Source organism: Galendromus occidentalis, unplaced genomic scaffold (assembly GCF_000255335.2).
Source record: "Galendromus occidentalis unplaced genomic scaffold, Mocc_1.1 scf7180000076583, whole genome shotgun sequence".
Lineage (NCBI taxonomy): Eukaryota > Metazoa > Arthropoda > Arachnida > Mesostigmata > Phytoseiidae > Galendromus > Galendromus occidentalis.
This window is the reverse complement of record NW_003804572.1, coordinates 1,063,994-1,069,993: the sequence shown is the minus strand read 5'-3', so window position 1 is coordinate 1,069,993 and position 6,000 is coordinate 1,063,994.

Sequence of the window (6,000 nt, the reverse complement as noted above, 5' to 3'; positions counted from 1 at the left end):
CTCAATGGCTCTCTTGTTGAACATGGACGCATCGATCGACCCGGATGGCCCTGTCCGAGTTGTGTCTCCCTAAGGCTCGCGGGCCGGGTACAAAGTCTCCGTGAGTGGAACTGACCTCTCTGACGCGCATGGGGGTCTTTGGACCGATACATCGGTCGATGCGGTTATGATCGGAGTTGTCTCGACCGACGAGGGCATTGGAATGCACTCGACTCCAGCTAATGGTTGCCCTCGATCTCTGCTCGCGTAACAATCGAAACAGATACAATCTTGAAGAAAAGTCGAACCGAGTATCGGCCAACGGGATGCTTCCGATTTCGGCGAAGGCGATCCGAGGCTTGAGCGCGCCCGGACTTCGACCTTGATCGGGTATTAGAGCATGATTCGACGAAATATCGCAATCATCGAGGGATCACGTTCCGAGAGGCTAATATTAGCGATGGATAGATCTGTTTCGTAGATCTAGACGGAGGCAAATCGCCGTCTGATGCGAAAATAATCACGGCAAGGGCCACAGCCACCCGCAAAAGCACAGGACAACGCAATGAATTTGTGGATAATCGACATTCACATCGGCGAGCGCACACGTTCCCGAACCTCTCATTTAGCCCGACCCGGCGATCGATCGACGCGTAGATGGATCAGCGGCTGCACGCGTCGACGGCCAACTCCGAGGTGGAAGCAGCACATTTCAGGACGGCCGCGAGTGTGTGATTACGGCAGTTGGGATAATTATCATTTCGGCTTCCGGGACTCGACAGAGTCGTTCATTGTAGAATGAGCCATCAAAAACTTCGGTCTGGTTCCGGCCAATCATGATATGCTCCCTCGGGAGTCGTGGATCTCGATGGGTATCCATCCCCTCGCTCCCGCGGCCCTTCGAACGATTCTCAGAAGCACCTGCGAAAGGGCGCTTCAATTCCTAGAAACTCAGCTCAACGGAACACAGTGAACAACAATTGCGCGGCAAAACTCCTTTTCATCGTCGGAGGAAACGCAGCCGTCTTCTTAGAGCGTTAATGAAGCGTTCCTTCGATCCGGGAAATCAGCTAGCCGGTGAGCCTGCGGGGAAGCCTGCCAGCGATCCGGTAACACCGAATGGGGAAAAAATGAGACCTGCAAAGGGCGCCCAACGACACCCAATCTAGGTAGTGGATTGCAAAAAGGGAGATCGATGCTCGATAACGCAAATAGGGTTTCCTCCATCCGAGCACAGTATCTGTTGTCATCATTGTTGCCGCTTTTATCGACTGCGATTGTTTGAGGATGAGATTACACCGAGGGAGCCTTGCAGCTATAGACAGTGAACTTCGCCATCCTTTTGTTCGCTTCTCATGCAAATCTATCCGTTTGACGCACAGGTCGCTCATCGTCATCGTGACGTCACCGTCCAAGGTGGCACACCCGAGAAAGCTGAATGCTTTCCATTGCGGACGAAGCCTATATCCGGCGGATATTCAGCGGAGCCCAGGCATGAGATTCCGGACAACGTCTTGAGTTCCTCCACAGCGCTCGACTGGATCCAACTGCCGAAGTTCGACGTTCGGGGAGAAATTCTCATTAGTGGGAAGACAAAGGGATGCTAATGTATCAGAGCTGTTTGAGAAATTCAAGTCTTCGAATGACCTCTCACATTCTGCTGCAGAGAGAAGTAATTGCTCGGACCTGATGTAGTCCTGGATCCACCCGGGATATATCCGGATTCCATTTGAATCCTGGACCCAGATACGGGATTCCCGGTAGTGCTTCCGTCCAAACATTCAGGTAACACGGAGACTGCGTCAGGTATGCAGCGGAATGAAGTCCGGCGCCGCTACTCCCTGTCGGAGAATCGAGGGCAGTCGATGCGCTTCTCTGCTCGGCGTGGCCGATTCCAGTTGGAGCCGGTCGAGGAGCCCGTCGCTCCGGATTAACGCGTACTGGCGGGAGAGCCAGATGGTAGCGGCTATCCGATAGGGCATCCATGCGATAGAACAAAAACGATCGCCGTAGACGTGGTCTAACGTGAGCATTCCACTGCGGACGCAAGTCTCGCAACGAGGGGCATTCGTTCGACAAATTCCGCGTTGACGAGTTCGGACCGAGTCCGGAGCTCTTCCGAGGCGCATCTCGGAGTGCAGATCCGAGCTATTGGTTCTCGAGGCTGTCTTCATATGTTCCGACTTCGCAGGCGAGCGCGGTCTCGCTCGCGGAAAAAGAACATCCGACTCTACTTTGTTTACTGTGTGTAATATATGCCATGCGGCGCATACATACATATGCCTGAGTTTTCCCCGTACTTTAGGAGCAATTCTTGCCTTTCGAGCGGACGCCTCGGCGATCGTCGCCGAAAACTGCTCGAGCGCATAAGATTAGCGGAACAAAACAGCAGACTGGAGTGAACACCACTGAATTAGCATAAACGGTGACACGCCATGAAAAACGCGCGCCGACCGAAGGACTGCACGCGCCGACTTGGACGCAAAGCTGAAAATACACAAGCTCATCGCGAAACTGCTGCCGTTACGTAGTCCCTCTCATCCGCTGCGTCGATAAATCCAGCAGAGCATCCCGAAAAGCCTTCGCTCCTCTCCGGACGGACAGCGTTGAATCCGTGAATTACTTAATGCACTCCACACCGAGATGCCTGGGACCACGGGCGCAAGAACGACCCGCCTGTCGGGAGCGGGAACAGGGACAAGAATGAACTTTCTTACCGTTGAGAGCTCAGAGATTGCTCCCCAGTCCCACAGAGAAAATTGGTCGGTCGTCGACGAACGCTGCAACTTTGAAAATATTTTGACTTACGTTCCTGGCGGTTCCCCGATGTGTCGTGAAGGCGCGTCGAGGGAATCCGCGGGGACTCCCGCGATGGAAACTTCTTGGACAATCATCCGACCGCAAAGTGATTGCAGTTGGACGTGGACTCTTCGGCGAGAAGTAGGTGACGAAATGATTACCATCTTCACCAATCGATCGACCGACCGACCGACAGTAGAACGTCCTCCAACTCGAGCAAGTCGTTGATCGACCTCCTGTGAGTTCTCCATTTGACCACTTCCTCGGGGAGCAGCCCGGGTCCAATAATGACTTCGTCCCCTCACTGGACGGTGTTCGATCCAAACTTTTGGAATCTGCACCTCTCCCATCAACCGATATTCCTGGGACGGGCGTCAATTCCTCCGGTCCTCCGAAATGTTTACTTGACTCGAGTTTCGCTTCAGCTTGAGGTGCCGATCGTGAGATCTGAAAGCAGTTGCCATTCGAAGAGCGTACTTTCGACAGGAATACGAGGAATTAGCAGAATTTGTTGGAAGTCCGGCTACCGGACGTTTTGTGACGTTTTCGGGCAGAGCTCAGCGCTTCTTGGTTCGTCTGGCTGCGACGAGCCCATCATCGACATTTCCTAGTCGGGGCATTTTCAACAAATAATCTGATCAAGACGAGGATCTGGATCTGGATCTCATAGACTTTGCGGCTAGCACGGCTGAAACGACCTCTCGAACGAGCGTGGGCGAATCCTGATGACTCGGGAAACTCAGGGACACGACATCTGCTCGGCGGGCGGAGACTTTCGCTCCTCGGACTCCGCTCGACTCCAATCGGTTCCGAGTCTAATGACAGCGATGATCTTGTTATTTCTTGAACGAATCTCTTCATTTCACGCTTCGGTAGCGCTCTCAACGAAAAATCACCATCTTGTTTCTCCTCCCTCGGACTGTGACATCCTCTCGTATCCGCTGCTGTCTGTAGCTGACGTCAGGAATCTCGACGGCACGGAATGCAGCATTACGAGGATATCCAACTTCTGTCATATAGCAGCCAGATACACATATCTCCAGTCAGCCGATGCATGCCAAATCATGTTCGGCAGCAATCGATAAGGTTTTTGATGGGAATTCTCCCTTTATATGTTTTTGCCGGCTCGTAATCAGTTCGGTCCGTGTGCAGTTCCTCCAGCTGCCGCTGGCGCGGCTGCTACAACTGGAGCTTTCATACATTGCAGCTCGATATGAGAGTATAAACGAGTGCAGGGCGGGAGATAAACTAAGGCTGTGTTTTCGCTTCCTTACGCCGAATCTGTCGATGCCAGTGAAGACGGCGCGGCGCCAGTCAACATGGTGGTGGATCAAGCTCGGCAATCACGGGATAGAGGAGATCCATTTTTTTCCAGCTCTCGCATCAGTCAGCAGCGAAAATCCATCGCGACGCTCGTTTCCGGAATTGGGAATCCTATGGCTGCTTCTCTATTCGCCAGTCCCTCTCTCACTTTGAGGAGTCGGGCAGAGCGGGGGAAACTTCGCAAACTTCAATGAATCGCTGAGTGTTTCGCTTCTTCGGACAGATGCCGGAGAGAATATTCACCTAAGACCCGGAACGGGCATCTGTGGGAAATGTATAAACCGCGAGAACGCCTGCCAGCCTGCGAGCAAACAAAGAGCCAAGCAGGCGTGAGGGAATCGTCTCAAAAAGCTTTTAACAGTTTGTGCGTTTGCAGAGCGTACGGCACGGCATTCCCACCTAGCGTTCAGCCGATTGCTCTGTCGTTGTCGATATTTATTGAGAAAAATTGTTATTGACAGAAAATCGGCAATCCGCGGGACAGTCCGACACACGTCCGCCGGCTTTTTTCCGCCTTCTCTCCGTCCTTTATTGGTTTCCTCTTTTTCAGTTGCAAACAATCGCTACGTTTGCAACTAACGCCTCACGGTGCGGGACTCGCTGACACCGGCCGAATCTCTTCGTATCGATTGCGTCGATCAATTATCAGAAAGTAAGTTTGGGAACTTCCCAGCAGGGAGGATCCGCTGCGGCGATGGGAGAGTCTGCGCAAAGCGCTTCTTTCTACGGAGATAAACGGGATTCGCACCGTGGGTTTCGTTCGAGATGCTCTATTCGGGGAGCTCCGGGAGCTCCGGGGGAATTGCATTCGGCATCAATGTTTTACCTGGATTTTCTTTATGATAATCAGAGCTGCTCGCTGCTTCGACAAACTCTGCCGATTCGACGGGCGCTCGGTCGCAGGACGAGTTTTTGATTCATATGTTTTCGAAGTGGTCGTCATCGCTGTCGCCAGATTCGTTTCCGCTCAAGTCATTGCACCGATCGAAACGAACATCGGATTCACTTTTTTTTTCTCGTTTGCTCAAAGGAGCGCTCGCCCGGCAAGTCCCCTGGAGTTTCGGAAGTTATTCGTCGACGGAAATCGAGATCGAACAAGTATTTTTCATTCGCTCGAGAGTGTCCCGCATCATCCGTTGACGTGCTGTTTCGATCCGATTGAATTGGAAAATCGAGTTGCCCAGAATTGCTCGAGTTCTCGTAGAATCGTCTGAAAAAAGACCTCCGTCAAACGAGAGACAGCGTGCGTCGCAGTAGTCGATGCAGAAAATCCAAGTCTTCGAGAGCATCTCCGCGGAGATTAAATCAGCCTTCCTCGATTCTCGTTAGCTCTAACGGGTCTTTTATTGAGCCCCCTGCTTCCTGGTACAGCGGCAGACGATTCGTTATATGGAGATGCTATGCGTTTTATGGCAGGCTTCCTTTGCTGCGAAGCAATCAGCCGGTCGGTCAGTTTATTCCGTACTATTGACCGGGGCAGTAGCCGCTCCAAGGTGCTGCAGCATCGTAAAAACCCACACTCGTCGTGAGAGCCCAGACCCACAATGGGATTCGAGCCCAAGGCACATAAGATGTGCCGTTTTTATTATTGATGAAGATATTCACAATATGAACGAGTGCTAGCAGGGTCGCAGCTCGACCTGGAGTGACAGCTTTCTTGGTTCGATGTTTTGTCAGGCCAAAAACATTTTCCCCGACAAGTATGGACATGTGTAGGGGTTCTCCGCCGGGATCGAAACCCATATCCAGCACCTGTCACATATCGACCGCAGACGTTCTTCGACGAAACGTGGCGGAAGCACTCGGCAACGAAAGTGAAAGTCAACTTTATTGTGGCCGACCGGGAGCTATCTAAAGTTATACGCTTCTTCCGCTCCCTGCCTACCCGGATTCGAATAC